At 38.9% G+C, this 21,158-nt stretch overlaps 1 pseudogene; it reads right to left on the bottom strand.

Annotated features, from left to right (window-relative positions):
• Positions 1–19,883: 19,883 nt before the first annotated feature.
• LOC118654522 lies at positions 19,884–21,070 on the bottom strand (annotated as a pseudogene).
• Between the last annotated feature and the right edge of the window lie 88 nt (positions 21,071–21,158).

Raw genomic sequence — 21,158 nt, 5'->3', positions numbered from 1 at the left:
ATGCACCCCTATGTTCATAGCAGCTCAATTCACCATAGTTAAGATTTGGAATCAGCCTAAGTGCCCATCAGTAGATGAGTGGATTAAAAAACTGTTGTACATCTACACAATGGAATACTACACTGCGGTAAAAAGGAAGGAACTCCTACCATTTGCAACAGCATGGATGGACCTGGAGAGCATTATGCTAAGCGAAATAAGCCAGTCAGAGAAAGATAAATATCACATGATCTCACTCATTTATGGAATATAATGAACAACATAAACTGATAAACAAAAACAGATCCAGAGACAGAGAAGCATCGATCAGACCGTCAAACCTGAGAGGGAAGGTAGGGGCGGGTGGGGGTAAGGGGGAGAGATCAACCAAAGGACTTATATGCAAGCATATAGGCCTAACCAATGGACACAGACAACAGGGGGGTGAGGGCATGAGTGGGGAGGGGGATGGGGGTAATGTGGGGATAAGGACACATATGTAATAACCTAATAAAGAAATTTTAAAAAATGATTTTAAGTGAGAAAGACAGCAAATATCAACAGCAATTGGAACTCATACACTCTGGTGAGAGCATTAAGTTGAGACAATTATTCTGAAAAACTTTAAAAGTATCTTCTAAAGCTGAACAAGTGTATATGCATAACCCAGCAAGTTCACTCCTAGGTACAAAAGCAACATAAATGTGATTATATGATAAACATAAGACAGGTACAAGAATGCTTATAACAGCACTAGAGCATAATAGGTAAATGTTGGATTTAAATTTTCATCAACACTATGGATAAAAGCATTGTATTATGCCAAAAGAGGACACAAAAGAGTATATACAGTATGATTCCGTTATGTGAATTTCAAACATAGGCAAAAAATAATACATGGTGTTATGAGTCAGGATGGCAGTTACCCTTTATGAGGATATGACTACAAGGAGACTAGAGTGTGGCTTCTGAGATCTGCTGGTTTTGTTCTTCGTGTGTGCGTGTGTGTGTGTGTGTGTGTGTGTGTGTGTGCGCGCGCGCGCGCGCGCGCACGCGCACGAGTGTGTGTTTTTGTTTTTTGGTTTTTGTGTTTTGTTTTTTTTAAATCTGGATAATGGTTAACTGCAGGCATTCAATTTGTGAAAATTCATTAAGCTGAAAAGTTAGGCTGTCTCTTCATTTCTCTGTATTTGTGTTATAATACAATAAAACTTTTGAATGAATCACTGCTAAGTTTTATTAGGGTTCTGAGAATCCTAGTTGGTTCTGGTATACTGTGCTCATGTGCTAGCAGGGAAATAATTTAATTTCTGTCTCTATCTTCTTCTCTGAAAATGGGTTAATACATCCTCTACCTTTTAGGAATCTATGAGGTTTAATTGACTAATTAGTTATTTTAAATTCAGTTAATGAAAGGAGTTTATCTGAAGAAATTATTATTTTGAGGTGTTTTAAAAGGCAACCTCTTATCCCATGGTCTCCCCTCTCTCCATTGGAATAGGCATTTAGCCCAGAGGCCTTTCTGACTATTCTCATTATTTTCCATTTGTATTGGCATTCCTTATTGTTTGCAGTAGCTATGTAAAGTTGGCAAAAAAACAAAAAACCACCTGTACAATTTATTTTGAATATTGCATCATCAACAATTTTTTCCCGGAAAACATTTTGATTTCTTTCATAAAAGGTTCTACAGCAGTACAAAGTATCACTCTTATCTAAAATTTATTAAATACGTCTTGCTATACATAGACCAAAAGAGCACCACTACTCTTTAAAAAAAGAAGACTATAGGTGGGTAGAGAGGCAGCATGAAAATTAAGCCAAATAAACATGCAGTGCTTTTCACCTACTCTCAGATAATAATGATTTTGTTGATAAAATGCTGCTTCTGCTGATGTCCTTGGAGGAAAATGTTCAGTAAAGTTTAATAAGGTTTCAATTTTAAAATAATTCATTTTGAATGGCTTTTTAAGAACCCGAACAACAGCTGGTATAATTGTCCTGTATTGTTTCCTTGGGGACTTCATACATCTTATAAGAGGAGAAACTCAAAGTCTTGTTGTCTGTGTCCCTGTATGTGTAGAAGCCCAGTTGAAGCTAAAAGTAATGGACATCTCAGGAATATATATATATATATATATATATATATATATATATATATATATATATATATTTGACAGGATTGCAGATGTCTCTCATTCCCCCCTCCTTCTCCCTCTCCACCCAGCCCCTACCCACACATCCATCCTATTGTTCATGTCCATGGGCTAGCATATAAGTTATTTGATTTCTCTCTCCTCATACCTCCTCTCCCCCGACATCGAGGTATGTTAGTCTGTTGCATGTCTCCATACTTTGGGTCTTATTTTGTTGATCAACATATTTTGTTCATTAGATTCCAGAAATAAGTGAGATCATATGATATTTGTCTTTCTCAGATTGGCTTATTTCACTTAGCATAACAGTCTCTAAGTCCATCCTGTCCCAAAGGGTAAGAGATCCCTCTTTTTTTACAGATGCATAGTATTCCATTGTGTAAATGTCCCACAGCTTTTTTATCCATTCACCTACTGATGGGCATTTGGGCTTTAAAGAATGCTGCTATGAGCTAAGATTTGGAAACAGCTTAAGTTCCCATCAGCAGATGAGTGGATTAGAAATCTGTGGTACATCTACACAATGGAATACTATGCTGCTGTAAAAAAGAAGGAATTCTTACCATTTGCCACAGCATGGATGGAACTGGAGAGCATTACGCTAAGTGAAATAAGCCAGTCAGAGAAGGATAAATACCACATGATCTCACTCATTTGTGGAATATAATGAACAACATAAACTGATGAGCAAAAACAGATCCAGAGACAGAGAGGCATTGATTGGACTGTCAGGCCTTGGAGGGAAGGTAGGGGAGGGTGGGGGTAAGGGGGAGAGATCAACCAAAGGACTTATATACAAGCATATAGGCCTAACCAATGGACACGGACAACAGGGGGGTGAGGGCATGAGCAGGGAGATAGGGGGTAACGTGGGGATAAGGACACATATGTAATATCTTAATAAATAAGTATATACATATATATATATATATATATATATATATATATATATATATATAGTGCTTGAAAAAAGAATGCTGCTATGAACATATTTATTCTTTCTGATTTGTGTTTCATGAGTTTTAGGATGTGTCCCAAGAAGTGGGATCTCTGGGTCAAACAGAAGTTCCATTTTTAATTTTTTGAGGAAACTCCAAACTATTTTCCATAGTGTCTGCACCAATCTGCATTCCTACCAGCAATGAACTAGTGTTCCCTTTTCTCCACATCCTTGCCAGCACTTGCTGTTTGTTGATTTATTGATGATAGCCATTCTGGCAGGTGTGAGGTGATATCTCATTGTGGTTTTAATTTGCATTTCTCTAATGATTAGTGACTTTGAGCATTTTTTATATGTCTCTTGGCAATTTGTATGTCCTCTTTGGAGAAGTGTCTATTCAGATCCTCTACCAATTTTTAAATTGCATTGTTTTTCTTCCTTTTGTTGAGTTGTGGGAGTACTTTATATATTTTGGAGATTAACCGCTTATCAGTGGCAAATATGTACTTCCATACAGTGGGTTCCCTTTACATTTTGACAGTGGTTTCTTTGCTGTGGAAGAGCTTTTTTAAAATGTAGTCCCTTGCCGAACCGGTTTGGCTCAGTGGATAGAGCGTTGGCCTGCGGACTCAGGGGTCCCAGGTTCGATTCCGGTCAAGGGCATGTACCTTGGTTGTGGGCACATCCCCACTGGGGGGCGTGCAGGAGGCAGCTGATTGATCTCTCTCATCGATGTTTCTGGCTCTCTATCCCTCTCCCTTCTTCTCTGTAAAAAATCAATAAAATATATTTTTAAAAAAATAAAAATAAAAAAATAAAATGTAGTCCCATCTGCCCTAGCCGGTTTGGCTCAGTGGATAGAGCGTTGGCCAGTAGGGGCATGCAGGAGGCAGCCAATCAATGATTCTCATCATTGATGTTTCTCTCTCTCCCTCTCTTTTCCTCTCTGTAAAAATATATTAAACAAATAAATGCAGTCCCATTTGTGTATTATTTTCCTTTGTTTCTCTTGCCCTAGGACTGTGGTCAGCAAACCACGCGCACGCGCACGTACAGTGCGATTAAAACTTCGTGGCCCATGCGCAGAAGTAGGTTTTCGACTTGGGCGATTCTATTTTGAAGAAGTACTGTTGATATTTGGCTCTGTTGACTAATGAGTTTGCCAACCACTGCATTAGTCAACAGAGCCAAATATCAACAGTACTTCTTCAAAATAGACTCGCCCAGGCCAAAAACCGACTTCTGCGCATGGGCCACGAAGTTTCAATCACACTGTATGCGCGCCCGCAGGTGGTATCTTGTGGAAGTGCCACACTCAAGGGGCCAAAAAGCCGCATGTGGCTCGCGAGCCGCAGTTTGCCGACCACGGGACTAATGAGTTTGCCGACCACTGCCCTAGGAGATGTAAATATCAAATTGGCATTACCTAGACATAGCTAATGAGATAAGAAACCCTATATCTTTTTAAATCATTCAGAAAATCCTATGAGACACAGAGATACAGATCTTATCAAATTCTACTGTAGCATAGTGAAATAGAATATGATCCTTTTAAATTCTGTTATTAGTTTTTGTTTTTATCTTAATTGTTGAAAGTGTTACAGATGTCCCTTTTTTCCCCTGTTGACCACCTCCATCATGCTTCTGCCCCCTCCACCCCACCTCCATCCCCTCCCCAGACCTTCCCCTCACTATTGTTTGTTCACGGGCTATGTATATATGCATATAAGTTCTTTGGTTAAGGTCTTCCCGTCCCCACCTCTTCCCTCTGAAATACATCAGTCTGTTGCATGTTTCAATGTCTCTGGGCCTGTTTTGTTCATCAGTTTATTTTGTTCATTAGATTCCACATTTAACTGAGATCATGTGATACTTGTCTTTCTCTGAGTGGCTTATTTTACTTAGCATAATACTCTCCAGGTCCCTCCATGCTGTCTCAAAGAGTAAGAGAGCCTTCTTTTTTTTTTTTACATTTACACAGTATTTCATTGTGTAAATGTACAACAGTTTTTTAATACATTCATCTATTGATGGGCACTTGGGCTGTTTCCAGATCATACCAGTTGTAAATGATACTGCTATGAACATTGGAGTGCATATATTTTTTTCTGATGGTATTTCAGCCTTCTTAGAACATATTCCTAGCAGTGGGATCCCTGGGTCAAATGGCAATTCTATTTTAATTTTTTTTTTTAATAAAACTCCACTGTTTTTCAGAGTGGTTGTAGCAGTCTGCATTCCCACCAGCAGTGTCCTAGTGTTCCTTTTTCTCCCCATCTTCTCTAGCACTTGCTGTTTGTTGATTTATTATTTTAAATATATTTTTATAGATTTTTTTTTTAGAGAGAGAGAGGAAGAGAGGGAGATAGAGAGGTAGAAACATCAATGAGAGAGAAACACCGATCAGCTGCCTCTTGCACGCCCCCTACTGGGGATTAAGCCTATAACCCAGGCATGTGCCATGACCAGAATCTCTTGGTTCATAGGTAGGTGCTCAATCACTGAGGGACACTGGCCCAGCTGTTTGTGATTTATTGATGGTAGTCATTTTGGCAGGTGTGCATTTTAACTCTTTCATAATATCTTAAATAGCTACTTATCTATGCAACAGAGGGGTTTCCCTATATTTAGAGAAATTTTATTTTATTATGGAAGAAACACATGAGATCTACACTCTCAACAAAATTTAAGCAATATTATCATTGATTATAGGTACAATATTGTACAGAAGATCTCTAGAGCATTTTAATTCTGATTGACCAAAAGTTTATGGCCATTGATTGGTAACCCCCATTTCACCCTCCCACTGACAATCCCATTCTATTCTTTGATTCTATGAATTTGACTATTTTAAATATCTCTCATAAGTGGAATCCTGTACTATTTATTTTTCTGGCTTATTTTTCTTAACATAATATCCTCCAGTTTCATCCATGTTGTCACATATAGCAAAACTTCCTTTTTGTAATGAGTTAAAAATATTCTATTTTATGTATACATGACATTTTATTTACTTACTTACCTGTCAATGAACATGTAGGTTGTTTCCACATCTTGGCTATTGTGAACAGTGCTACAATAAAATTAGGAGTGCTAATATCAAGTCAAGATCCTGATTTTCATTTTTTTTTTTGGATTAATACCCAGAAATGGGATTGGTGGATCATATAGTAGTTCTAATTTTAATTTTTGAAGAAACTTCATATTGTTTTCCATATAAGCTGTATTATTTTTCATTCCCATCAACAGTGTGCAAGGGTTCCAATTTCTCAGCATATTGAACAATAATTGTTGGCTTTTGTGTTCTTTTTTTGGGTAATAACCACCATGACAGTTGTGAGGTTATATCTCACTGTGTTTTTTTCCCTTCACTGATTAAGGTATTACATATGTGTCCTTATTGCCCCATTGCCCTCCCACACCACCACTCATTCCCTCATGCCCCTGTTGTCTGTGTCCATTGGTTAGGCTTATATGCATGCATACAAGTCTCCCTACTCTCACCCTCCCCTACCTTCCCTGTGAGGTTTGACGGTCTGATTGATGCCTCTCTGTCTCTGGATCTATTTTTGTTCATCAGTTTATGTTGTTTATTATATTCCATAAATAAGTGAGATCATGTAATATTTATCTTTCTCTGACTGGCTTATTTCACTTAGCATAATGCTCTCCAGTTCCACCATGCTCTTGCAAATAGTAAGAATTCTTTCTTTTTCACCCCAGCATAGTATTCCATTGTGTAGATATACCATAGTTTTTTAATCCACTCATCTACTGATGGGCACTTAGGCTGTTTCCAAATCTTAGCTATGGTAAATTGTGCGGCTATGAACATAGGGGTGCATATATCCTTTCTGATTGGTGTCTCTGATTTCTTGGGATATATTACTAGAAGGGGGATTACTAGGTCAAATGGGAGTTACATTTTTAGTTTTTTGAGGAAACTCCATACTGTTTTCCACAGTGGTTGCACCAGTCTGCATTCCCACCAGCAGTGCATGAGGGTTCCTTTGTCTCCACATCCTCGCCAGCACTTGTCATTTGTTGATTTGTTGATGATAGACATTCTGACAGGTGTGAGATGGTACCTCATTGTCAATTTGATTTGCATCTCTTGGATGATTAGTGACTTTGAGCATGTTTTCATATATCTCTTGACCTTCCTTATATCTTCTTTTGAAAAGTATCTATTTAGGTCCATTGCCCATTTTTTGATTGCATTGTTTATCTTTCTTTTGTTAAGTTGTATGAGTGCCCTGTAAATGTTGGAAATTAAACCCTTTGTGATAACATTGGCAAATATGTTCTCCCATGCAGTGGGCTTTCTTCTTGTTTTGTTGATGGATTCTTTTGTTGTACAGAGGCTTTTTATTTTGATGTAGTCCCATTTGTTTATTTTCTCTTTAGTTTCCATTGCTGTAGGAGCTGTATCGGTGCAGATATTGCTTCGGCATATGTCTGAGATTCTGCTGCCTGTGGAATCCTCTAGTATTTTTATGGCTTCTCGGCTTATGTTTAAGTCCTTTATCCATTTTGAGTTTATTTTTGTGTATGGTGTAAGTTGGTGGTCTAGTTTCATTTTTTGCATGTATCTGTCCAATTTTCCCAACACCATTTGTTAAAGAGACTGTCTTGACTCCATTGTATGTTCTTGTCTCCTTTGTCAAATATTACTGAGCATAGTGGTTTGGGTCGATTTCTGGGTTCTCTATTCTATTCCATTGATCTATTTGTCTGTTCTTGTGCCAGTACCAGGCAGTTTTGAGAACAGTAGTTGTGTAATACAGCTTGATATATGGTATTGAGATCCCTCCTACTTTGATCTTCTTTCTCAGCATTACTGCAGTTATTTGGGGTCTTTTATTATTGCAGATGAATTTTTGGATAGTTCTTTCTATGTCTGTTAAGTATGTCATTGGTATTTTAATGGGGATTGCATTGAATCTATAGATTGTTTTGCGCAATATGGACATTTTGATGATGATTCTACCAATCCATGAACACGGTATGTTATTCCATCTGTTTATGTCTTCCTCTATCTCTTTATTCAGTGTCCTGTAGTTTTCCAAGTACAAGCCTTTTACCTCCTAGTTAAATTTATTCCTTGGTATCTTTGTTTTTTGGTGCAATAGTAAATGGGATTTTGTTTGTTTGTTTTTTTTAGTCTCTCTTTTTGTAAGTTCACTATTGTTGTATTGAAATGCCATAGATATCTTGGTGTTAATTTTGGATCCTGCTACATTGCCGAATTCATTTATTAAGTCTAATCATATTTTGATGGAGTATTTAGGGTTTTCTATGTACAGTATCATGTCATCTGCAAATAAGGACAGTTTTACTTCTTTGTTTCCAATTTGGATGCCTTTTATTTCGTCCTCTTGTCTGATCACAATGGCTAGTACCTTCAGTAATATGTCAAACAGGAGTTGTGAGAGAGGACATCTCTGTCTTGTTCCTGTTCTTAGGGTCAAATGTTTTAATTTTTGTCCATTGAGTATGATATTGGCTGTGGGTTTGTCATATATATCTTTTATCATGTTGAGGTATGATCCTTCTATTCCCACCTTGCTGAGAGTTTTTATCAAGAAAGAGTGTTGTATTTTGTCAAATACTTTTTCTGCATCAATTGATATGACTATGTGATTTTTTTTCAATTAGTTTATGTGATGTATCACCTTTATTGATTTGCGGATATTATACCATCCTTGCATTCCCAGGATAAATCCTACTTGGTCATGGTGTATGATCTTTGTGATGTAATGCTGGATCTGATTTGCTAGAATTTTGTTGAGGATTTTGGCATCTATGTTCATGAGGGATATTGGCCTGTAATTCTCTTTCATTGTGCTGCCTTTATCTTCTTTTGATATTAGGGTAATGCTGGCTTCATAGAATGAGCTTGGAAGTGTTCCTTCCTCTTGAATTTTTTTGAATAGTCTGAGGAGGATAGGTTTTATTTCTTCATGAATGTTTGGTAAAGCTCCCCTGTGAAGCCTTCTGGCCCCAGGGTTTTTGTTTGTTTGTTTGTTTGTTTGTTTTTGTTTTGTTTTGCTTGTGTTTGCTAGAAGCTTTTTGATGACTGCTTCAATTCATTCCATAGTTATTGGCCTACTGAGATTTTTAGATCCATCCAGATTTAGTTTTGGAAGGTTTTATTTTTCTAGGAATGTCTCCTTTCCCTCCAGGTTGTCTTGTTTGTTGGAATAGAGTTGTTTATAATATTTTTTAACAATCCTTTGTATTTCCATGGGGTCTGTTTTTATTTCACCTCTTTCATTTCTGATTTTGTTTATTTGGGTCCTCTCTCTTTGCTTCTTGGTGATCCTGGCTCGAGGTTCATCAATCTTATTTATCTTTTCAAAGAACCAGCTCTTTTTTTCATTGATCTTTTGTATTATTATTATTATTATTATTATTATTATTATTATATTTTGGCCTCTATGTCATTTATTTCTGCTCTGATCTTTATTATCTCCTTCCTTCTGCTTACTCTGGGCTTTTCTTGTTGCGCTCTTTCTAATTCTTTAAGTTGTACAGTTAGATGACTTACTAGCACTGATCTTTCTGGCTGCCTATCCATCATCCTTTGAATAGGTTTTCTAATTTTGGAAGAATCTCAGTGTAATTAGACTCACTCTTTAACAATAGATGCCCAAACTCAAATGTGTAGCCTCTCTTGCAGCTAAGAAGCAGGCATTTGATTTAGCCAAATAGGCACACTCATGTTAAGACATTACATTTGCAAGTGAGAAACATGAGGAAACTGACTCTAAATAAGGAGTCTCATGTCACATGTGATGTCAGAGGCACCCAACTTTTTTTAAAATATATTTTTATTGATTTCAGAGAGGAAGGGAGAAGGAGAGAAAGACAGAAACATCCATGATGAGAGAGAGAATCATGGATCGGCTGCCTCCTTCAAGTCCCCCACTGGGGATCAAGCCCACAGCCCGGGCATGTGCCCTTGACCAGAATCGAACCTGGGACCTTTTAGTTCCAAGGCTGACGCTCTACCCACTGAGCCAAACCGGCTACGGCAAGGCATCCAACTTTTAAGAACAGCTATGGTATTGGTATGGGTGGCAGTAACATTTGCAGTAAAGTTGAGTTCCTGGAACTTTAGTATTTGTCAGCACCAAAAACTGCAATTTAGTCCTCATCAGGTCAGTTCTGTGGTGTGATTTGAACATTTTTCCTGGAAACTTAACCTCAAACCTGTTTCTGCAGTCCTCCCAATGACACCATGAACAGACTAATATCTGTTAATAAATGTCTTTATTGCTTTAAATAGCTTGAGTGGGTTTTGTTGTTTGCAACTAAGAACTCTGATACACTCTTTGTTCAACATTATTATTATCATTATTACTAGAGGCCCAGTGCATGAAAATTCATGCACTGGAAGGGGGGTCCCTCAGCCTGGCCTGCCCCCTTACACAGTCCAGGAGCCGTCAGGGGCGGGATGTGACAGACGATCAGGGGAAAGAGACACCCCATCACTCCTCTGCTGCTGCCACTGCCAGCAGTGCAAGCCTCTGCCCGCGCTGGTAACCTGAGCATCAGGCGGCTCTGGGCAGCTGGGCAGCCAACATCTGAGGCTTGCCTGTGCCTCGGGCTGGCCCTGGGTGGCTGGAGGGCTGAGGGGACTGGGAGACTCCCAAGGCAGGCGTGTGGAGTGGCCAGCCCTTGCTGCATGCCTGCCACCCTGGTGAGGCTGAGGGGACTGGGCATCGCCATCTTGTGGCTGTGGGTGCTGCCATCTTTGAAGGCAGGGCAGTCAATTAGCATATTCCCACCTTATTGGCTGTGGGCACCGCCATATTTGAGGGCGGGGCAATCAATTAGCATATTCCCTCCTTACTGGCCATGGGCGCCGCCATCTTTGTGACAGTGTGAGGGTCAATTAGCATATTCCTCTTTATTATACAGGATTATTATTATTTACAATTTTTTCTCATGTGTGCTCCCACACCACATTATTTACTCATGGCTCCATGATTTTTTTCCCATGCTTCTCTCTTGTTAACATGCATTCCATTCTCCCCACTTTGTCAAGCTTAGTTAATTTCTATTAGTTTTCAAAATCTGACATTGAAACCCTCTGAGTGTATACTGCAAGATTCACTTTTACCCTTTTAACTTACTTCAGCATAGAGTTCACAGTCTCCTTTAGCATCACAAATTCAGCTGTCTTTCAATGAAGTTTATATTCCTTGAAGACATAGCATGTGGAACATAGAGTTCACCCAATGTTTATTACTTTACAACAGCTTGAATTCATTCTTTTACCAAGAATCTTTTTCTTTAATTAAATTTGTGTTCTTATTACAAGAGTAATACACAAATATCTCTTCACTGTAAAAATTCAAACGCAATAAAGCAAAGAAATTATCTATTTATTAACAACTTTAAATCTCAGAGGAATAAAAGTACCTGTGTTATTCCTGCTATCTCCAAGCATATAGTTGATACAAAATAAATAGTTGTTGATTGAAAAGGTGATTCTTCCTCTTTCCACCAAAGAAGAGTAGTTATGATTTAGGTTCAACAAAATGGAAGCTCTCTCTCTTAAGACTTTAATATTTAAGCAAGTGAAAGAAAGCTTTATTGCAGTGCTCCATGAAGCTTCTGTTTTATGGCTTGTCCTTGGGTCTTGCCTTCTTGGTTCCAGACAATTTTTCAAGCCTGATCTTCTAGGTAGTCATTGATTCTCTGAGTTCCTGATAATCTTCCAATAATTCTCTTTTTAAAGATCATTATAGCCAGTTTTTCTTTCTTGAAATTAAGGACCTTGACCAACACACCTTTCTTTGAAGACCATGCCAACCTCCCTTATTTTTTTCTCCCCAAAGTTTCATCCTCATGGAGATAACTGCCATATAACTCATATCTAGTGATATTCTGTTTTTTAGTGGTAATTGCTATTGCATGAGCAAAATTGTAGATTTTTATAACTGGAAAATATCTTAAATATTCTCTTGTTTGATACTCTTATTTCAAAGAAAGGGAACTGAAACTCAGAAAGATGTTGAATCCAATATCCAGATCTCTAGAATTCAGGTCTCTTAATTGCCAGTGTAGACCATTATGTCTCTCTACTTCTGTATAGACTCCTCGATGTCCTAACTAAATAGATCATAAATGCCCTTAAAGTTTAGGAGAAAGATTTATTTACTTACTTTAAATTTTGTCTTATAATAGAAGGTAACTCTTCCCCAGATAAGGCATTTTTTTCCTCTGAAATTTGTGATGCACTTGGACTTTTGAAAACAATTATCAAAAAAGAATAGAGAGAAATGAACAATTAGTCATATTCTCACGACTCAAAATGAATAACATCATTTTCTGGTATTTACCTTTAGACTTTTCCTTTTTAAACATATGTTTTTGAAATTAAAATTATGTTTAAGGACCATGAATCATGTCAGTTGCACTCATTTACCTGTTAATGGAAAACTATCAGAAATTGGTCTATATCATTCTAATATATTTTCTATGTATTCTTTCAACAACTAATATATAATATTATTATTAAATGTACCAGAAGCCCAGTGCACAAAATTCGTGCAGGGGGGTTGCCTCAGCCCGGCCTGCAATGACACCAGTGTCCCACACCCTGGCTGGAATCTGGTGAGTGGCCTGCCCGCCCACCTTCCCCCCCTTCTTCCCTCCCTTCCTCCACGGGCCCGGGCATGCGGGATGCTGGGGCTCCTGGCTTGGGCGATGCCGCCCCAGGGTCCCATGTGCCCTGGCAGGCCTCTGGCCAGAGGGCCGCCCTAACTTTCTCCCTCCCTCTCTCCCTTCACGAGCCATGGCACGCGGGATACGGAGGCTCATGGCCGGGGCGACACTACCCCAGCGTTCTGCGTACCCCGGCCAGCCTCTGGCCAGAGGCCCCCCTGCCCGCCTGCCCTCCCTCACTCCCTCCAGTGAGGCTGAGGAGACTGGGCACTTCCACCTTGTGGCTATGGGCACCGCTATCTTTGTGACAGTGATGGTTAATTTGCATATTACCCTTTTATTAGATAGAACTAGAGGCCCGGAGCACAACAATTTGTGCACTCGGGGGGTGGGGGGTCCCTAAGACCGGCCTGTGCCCTCTCGCAGTCTGGGACCCCTAGGGAGATAATGACCTGCTGACTTAGACCCGCTCCTGGGTGGCAGAGGGCAGGCCTAATCCCTAGGTGCAGCCCCTGGTTGGGCTCAGAGCAGGGCCGATTGGGGAGTTGGGGCACCGCCACCTGTCATGCACAGAGCAGGGCGGATTGGGAGGTTGGGATGCCACCCTCAGTCACGCTCAGGGAAGGGCCGATTTGGGGGTTGGAGCACCACCCCCTGTCACACTCAGGGCAGGGTTGATGGGGAGGTTGCGGCGCCACCCCTTGTCACACACAGAGCAGGGCCGATCAGGGGGGTTGGGGGGCCACACCCTGTCACACATAGAGCATGGCCAAACAGGGGGTTGGGGCGCCACACCCTGTCACACACAGAGCCTCAGGGCTATCAGGGGGTTGGGGAGCTCCCCCCTATCAGGCACAGAGCAGGGCTGATCAGGGGGTTGGGGAGCCTTCCCCTGTCAGGAACAGAGCAGAGCGGATAGGGAGGTTGTGGCCCCGCCCCCTGTCACACACAGAGCCGCAGGGCAATCAGGGGGTTTGGGCGCTGCCCCTTGTCACACTGATCTCGGTGCTGGGAGGCCTCGCGGCTCCGCTGATCCTGGTGCTGGGAGGCATATTACCATTTTACTATATAGGATAGAGGCCTGGTTCATGGGTGGGGGCTGGCTGGTTTGCCCTGAATTGTGTCCTGGATCAGGGTGGGGGTGCCCACTGGGGTACCTGGCCAGCCTTGGTGAGGGGATGAAGGCTGTTTGTAGCTGGTCACACACCCTTCAGGGTGGGGGTCCCCACTGGGGTACCTGGCCAGTCTGCGTGAGGGGCTGAGGGCTGTTTTCAGGCTGGCGGGTGACTGAAGCTCCCAACTGCTCCTTTTTTCTTTTCTTTTTTTTTTTTATTCTGGGCCAGCTTTAGCTCTGGCTCCAGCTCTGAGGCCTCTGTTCCTGAAAGCAGGTATCTGGTTTGTTTGGGTTCTATAATGGAAACACTGTATCAACTCCAGCTCTGAGATCCCAGCTGGCTGAAAGCAAATTTCTGGGGTTTCGTTTAGCTTCTATATTTGTAACAATGTTTCAAACTGCAAGCTCAGAGGCCAGCAAGGCAGGCGGGGAACTTTGGTTTCCTCCGTCACTGAAGCAAGCAAGCCTCATATTAGTTTCAAGCTGCCTGGCTGCCGGCCGCCATCTTGGCTAGCAGTTAATTTATACATCGCTCTGATTAGCCAATGGGAAGGGTAGCGGACGTACGCTAATTACCATCTTTCTCTTTTATTAGATAGGATGTTTTAATGATATAAAACCTACTGTTTTATATTTTTCTAATTTAACTCATTATAATATATTTGAAAACTATTCATATTGATATAGCTCTAGTTTATTCTTTTTAGTTACTAAATTCTTTCTTACCTAAAGTTCTCTAGAAATAACCTGAGGCAAAGGTTTTGCACTAAGGCTATTAGGAGGTAAAATTCTAAGGCATCAATAGCAAGAAAAGGAAAGAAAAAGAGGGAAGAATAACTTATTTGCTGGCTTTTTTGCGCATCCTGTCTTATATGGATCTATATTTGTCCCTAAAGGTGTTGAACCCGTCTCCCTATATAAATATTTCTAAGTTTTGTCATCTGGTCTCTCCCAGCCACTACTGGGAAATCCAAAATTACAACCATTGCATTAAATTTCATGTAAATCTGAAAGTGTGGTAGAAGAAGCCAGAGAATCCATGGATGCAGTTGGATCAGGTTTGGGTATTGAAGATACTTCAGTTCTTGTCTCAGTAGGTGTAATGGAAGTCATGCCATTGCTAAGACAGATTCTCCATTGAGCAAATAGCTAAAAGCCATTGGTAGATAAATGGGAGGCAAAGACCAAGTGCATCTGATGAAATGCACAATTGGGGCCCTATTATATATTCAATTCCATCATATGACTAAATGACATTTCATTTACACCTCCTTCTATTGATAGACATTCAGTCTGTTTCCAGTTTTTTACCATTGCAGAAAATGGTGAAGAATCAATATCTCTTTTTTTAATTATTTTTTGAGAATATTTAGTAAATTTTCTCAAATGGAGCTTAAAAGACACAGAACTGAAAATATTAGAAATCTATACACAATAGAAAGTGAATATAAATTAGCCAACTCTATGAATATTTCCAGCTAAGCACACATACAAATACATATTCACCTCTTTCTTTTATATAGGAATAACACATACATACATGACATGACTATTCTGGCAAAAAAATTTCAGAGGTATTAAAAATATTCTCGTTTTAAAGATTGTGTGGAATCAGTTTTAACAACATTCCACATGAATGGAAACCCCTGATTTAATTCTATAACTTTCATGCCAGAAGCATGTTGATTTTACTTCTTTTTAAACAGATCTTGGTATCATATACATTGGCTTATTAATAATTAAGGCATTTTGTTTACACAGTTTCTCAGTGTGGACAAAAATCTTTTAGTATTGATTGTCTGCTATGATGTTTAAAACTTTCAGAGTCTTTCGACATAAGAAAATAGCTGCACACGTTTGAGTGTTTTCTTATAAAACACAATCTTAAAAAAAGTAATGATTGAAATGAAAAAAAAAAGCTGGGGTAGCAATACTTATATTGGACAAATTAGATCTCAACGTGAAGGACATAACAAGAGATAAGGAAGGCCACTTCATAATACTAAAGGGAACAATCCAACTAGAAAATATAACTCTGGTAAACATATACACACCCAATACAGGAGCACCCAAATACATAAGAAAAACTTCTGGAGGATATCAATGGAGAGATTGATAGCAACACAGTCATAGTTGGGGACTTTAATACCCCACTATCACCATTGGACCAATACTCTAAAAAAAAATCAGCAAAGAAACATCAATCCTAAATGATGCACTAGATCAGATGGAATTAATTGACATCTTCAGAACATTTCACCCCAAAGCCACAGAATATACATTCTTCTCAATTACACATGGGTCATTTTCAAAGATAGACCATATATTGGGTCACAGGCAAAGTCTCTTCAAATTCAAGAACATAGAAATCATATCAAGCATCATCTCATACCACAATGGCATAAAACTAGAAATCAAGTACAATAAAAACCATTAAAAAAATCAAACACCTGAAGGCTAAATACCATGCTATTAAACAATGACTGGGTTACCAGAGAGATCAAAGAAGAAATAAAAAGCATCATGGCAACAGACGACAATGAAAATTCAACAATCCAAAATCTATGGGACACAGTGAGAGCAGTTTTGAGAGGGAAGTTCATAGCTCTATAGGCCTACCTCAAAAAAAAAAAAAGAAACGATGGTAATAAATTATCTAACCCTACAACTCAAAGAGTAGAAAGAGAGCAACAAGAAGAGCCCAGCATAAGCAGAAGGAAGGAAACAATAAAGATCAGAGCAGAGATAAACAACATAGAGACCAAAAAAATAATACAAAAGATTAACAAAACCAAGAGCTGGTTCTTTGAAAGGATAAACAAGATTAATGAAATGAAAGAGGTGAAATAACAACCGATCCCACAGAAATACAAACAATTATGAAAAAATACTATGAGCAACTCTATTCCAACAACATGGACAACCTAGATGAAATGGACATATTCTTAGAAAAATACAAGCTCCCAAAACTCAACCAAGAAGAGTCTAAAAACCTGAATAGGTCGTTATCTACTGAAGAAATTGAAACAGTGATCAAAAATCTTCCAGCAAACAAAAGCCCTGGTCCGGATAGCTTTACAGGGGAGTTCTACCAAGCATTCAAAGAACTAAAATCTATCCTCCAACAGACTATTCCAAAAAATTCAAGAGGAAGGCACACTTCCAAGCTCTTTCTATGAAGCCAGCATTACCCTAATACCAAAACCAGATAAAGACTCCACAAAAAAGAGAACTACAGGTCAATATCCTTGATGAATACAGATGCTAAAATCCTCAACAAAATCCTAGCAAATTGGATCCAGCATTACATTAGAATGATCATACACCATGACCAAGTGGGATTTATTCCAGGGACAAACTGAGAGACAAAAATCACATAATCATATCAACCAATGCAGAAAAAGCATTTGACAAAATCCAACATCATTTCTTGATAAAAACTCTCAGCAAAGTGGGAATAGAGGGATCATACCTCAACATAATAAAAGCCTTATATGACAAACCTACAGCCAACATCAAACTCAATGGGCAAAAACTAAATACATTTCCCCTAAGAACAGTACAAGACAAGGATGCCCACTTTCACAACTCCTGTTTGACATAGTACTAGAAGTACTAGCCATAGCGATCAGACAAAAAAAAAGGCATTCAAATTGGAAAAGAAATAGTAAAACTGTCCTTATTTGCAGACGACATGATATTATACATAGAAAACCCCAAAGACTCTATAAAAAAACTACTAGACCTGAATTTGGCAATGTAGCAGAACACAAAATTAACACCCATAAATCTATGGCCTTTTTATACACCAATAATGAACTCACAGAAAGAGAAATGAAAAAACAATCCCATTTACCATTGCATCAAAAAAATTAAGATACCTAGGAATAAACTTAACCAAGGACGTAAAAGACCTGTACTCAGAAAATTATAGGACATTGAAAAAAGAGATAGAGGAAGACATAAACAAATGGAAGAACATACCATGTTCATGGATTGGTAGAATCAATATTAAAATGTCCATACTACCTAAAGCAATCTATAAATTCAATGCAATACCTATTAAAATACCAAAGATCTAGAACAAACTCTCCTAAAATTCACCTGGATTAAATAAAGACCCCAAATAGCCACAACTATCCTGAGAAAGAAGAGCAAAGTTGGAGGGATCACAATACCAGACATCAAACTATACTACCAAGCCATGGTTCTCAAAACTGCCTGATACTGGCTCAAGAACAGACATATATACCAATGGAACAGAATAGAGGACCCAGAAATTGATCCAAGCTATTAGACTCAATTAGTATTTGACAAAGGAGGCAAGAGCATACAATAGAGTCAAAACAGCCTCTTTAATAAATGGTGCTGGGAAATTTGGTCAGATACATGCAAATAAAAATGAAACTAGATCACCAACTTACACCATACACAAAAACAAATTCGAAATGGCTAAAGGACTTGAATGTAAGATGGGAAACCTACAAGATAAAAATCCTACAAGACTCCATAGGCAGCAAAATTGCAGGTGTATATCATAGCAATATCTTTACAGACACAGATCCTAGGGCAAGAGAGACTAAGGAGAAAATAAACAAATGGGATTACATCAAAATAAAAAGCTTCTGCACAGCAAAAGAAACATCAACAAAACAACAAGAAAGCCCACTGCATGGGAGAACATATTTGTCAATGTTATCTCCAATAAAGGTTTAATCTCCAACATTTACAGGGAACTCAGACAATTCAACAAAAGGAAAATAAACAATCCAATCAAAAAATGAGCAAAGGACCTAAATAGAATATTTTCAAAAGAGGACACTCAGAAAGCCAAGAGACACATGAAAACATGCTCAAAGTCACTAATCATCTGAGAAATGCAAATCAAAACAACAATGAGGTACCGCCTCATACTTGACAGAATGGCTATCATCAACAAATCAACAAATGACAAGTGCTGGAGAGGATGCAGAGAAAAAGGAACCCTCGTGCACTCCTGGTGGGAATGCAGACTGGTGCAGCCATTGTGGAAAACAGTATGGCATTTCCTCAAAAATTTAATAATGGAACTGCCATTTGACCCAGTCATACCACTTCTAGGAATATATCCCAAGAAAACAGAAACACCAATTAGAAAGGATATATGCACCCCTATGTTCATAGCAGCATAATTTACAATAGCCTAGATTTGGAAACAGTCTAAATGCCTATCAACAGATCAGTGGATTAGAAAACTATGGTACATCTACACAATGGAATACTACGCTGCTATACAAAAGAAGGAATTCTTACCATTTGCAGCAGCATGGATGGAACTGGAGAGCATTATGCTAAATGAAGTATGCCAGGAAGTGAAAGAAAAACACCACGTGATCTCACTCATTTATGGATAATAAAGACCATTATAAACTGAGGAACCAAAAGATAGATACAGAGGCAGAGAAGCATGGAATAGACTGTCAAATTACATTGGGAAGGCTGGGGAGTGTTTTTGGGGGGGAGGTAAGAGATCAATCGAAGAACTTGTATGCATGCATATAAGCATAACCAATGGACACAAGACATTTTTTGTCTTGGGGAAGGGAGGGGGTGATGGCATGTGCCGGGGGTAGGGGAGGCCGGGGGAATGTCAATGGGGAAAATAAAAGGAAACATATGTACTACTATCTGTAATACTTTAAACAATAAAATAAAATTTTTAAAAAATTAATGATTGGTCTTTGCTTTTTCTAGTAATAAGTTTTGTCTTATTTTTTCACATAATATAAAGTATATTCTATGAAGCATTGCATTAAGATCCAGTTGTTCTTGCCAAGTAACCATATAAATCCCAAATGCAGCAAAGGTGAGCAATCTTCATAGTGCACTTTCACCTTATTAAAGTTGAAGCTGCTCGTTTTAGATATTTTTCCACTTCAATGTGAAGTACATTGTTAGGATTTTGTTATTGGTTTCATGTTGCTTTAAAAGAAAACAGTTTTGATTTCTTTCAGAGTTCTCCAATGAGGCATGTTTGGAAATCATATAGTCCAGGGATGTTTTGAATAACCAAATGCTCTTTAGTAGATGAAGTCTTTCAATGCAACTGTAATAAATAAGCACCTACACCTTAGCTATATTACCAGTGTATCCTGGAACCAAAGTAAGATGGTTTTCTTGTTCCCATAATCTACTTAATTGTTGTTTTAAAATATGAATCTTTCCATCATTTTTAATGTCTGTTTTGGATGATAGTTCTGACCACCACCTTTTAATGATTGCTTGAAGCCAGTTTAAACCAACGATTACATATTCAAATTTGTTTTTAAGTAGTGACTGTACAAGAGGCAACAAGTGAGATGTGAGATGTATTGTTTTTCTTCCTGTAAACTATTGGTAAGCTCAGGAAGGCAATCCACCACCACCCCAAGGTCTTCTATCCTCACCAAATAAACTACAAGTTCACTTATACTTCTCTTTTTCCAATAAGTTAAAGCTACATTCAATCTCAAATTCCTGCTGAACAAAACTTGTTCCATTGTTTCATGATCCTGAGAAACCTCAGAAAAAAACCCACTGTATTTTGATGATGCGCTTTCTGTCTGTGAAGAACCAAGAATCACTGGAGTTAGGCAAATATGTTTGACTATCATAGTGTAATTTTTCAGGCAGGTGGCCTGCACAAGCCAGTTCATTTTCTTTATTTGCATGTCACAACTCCCACTTCTAGGGGACTGTTTCTTTTTAAAACAAGAATTTGGAAAAGGATAATGAACTTTCTTTCTGTGGTAGATCACCTTATCTGGGTTTTTTAAAAAATATATTTTATTGATTCTTTACAGAGAGGAAGGGAGAGGGATAAAGAGTCAGAAACATTGATGAGAGAGAAACATCGATCAGCTGCCTCCTGCACGCCCCCCACTGGGGATGTGCCTGCAACCAAGGTACATGCCCTTGACCGGAATCTAACCCAGGACCCTTCAGTCCACAGGCCTATGCTCTATCCACTGAGCCAAACCAATCAGGGCTTATCTGGGCTTTTAACAGTGAGTCAAAGTGTTCTATTTATGTAAGCAGCCAACTGTTTTGGAGATTTCTTAACCTCCTTCATGCTCTTATTAGTGAAATTAGAGATCCTTTATCTAGGCTAGGACGATCAATGGAATGATCCTCAATATTATTATAAAAGTTCTGTTTTATAACATTGTGGGTTTCAGTTGCCATAATCTCAAATACCGGTGCCTCAATGTACCGCTGCACCTCAGACAAGCCCTGGCACTAACCAACTGCACCTGAAAGCCTAGAGAGTCCC

This window comes from Myotis myotis, unplaced genomic scaffold, assembly GCF_014108235.1.
Source record: "Myotis myotis isolate mMyoMyo1 unplaced genomic scaffold, mMyoMyo1.p scaffold_m19_p_4, whole genome shotgun sequence".
Taxonomy (NCBI): Eukaryota; Metazoa; Chordata; class Mammalia; order Chiroptera; family Vespertilionidae; genus Myotis; species Myotis myotis.
The sequence above is the reverse complement of the archived record's forward strand: the minus strand, read 5'-3'. Positions and strand labels throughout refer to the sequence as shown.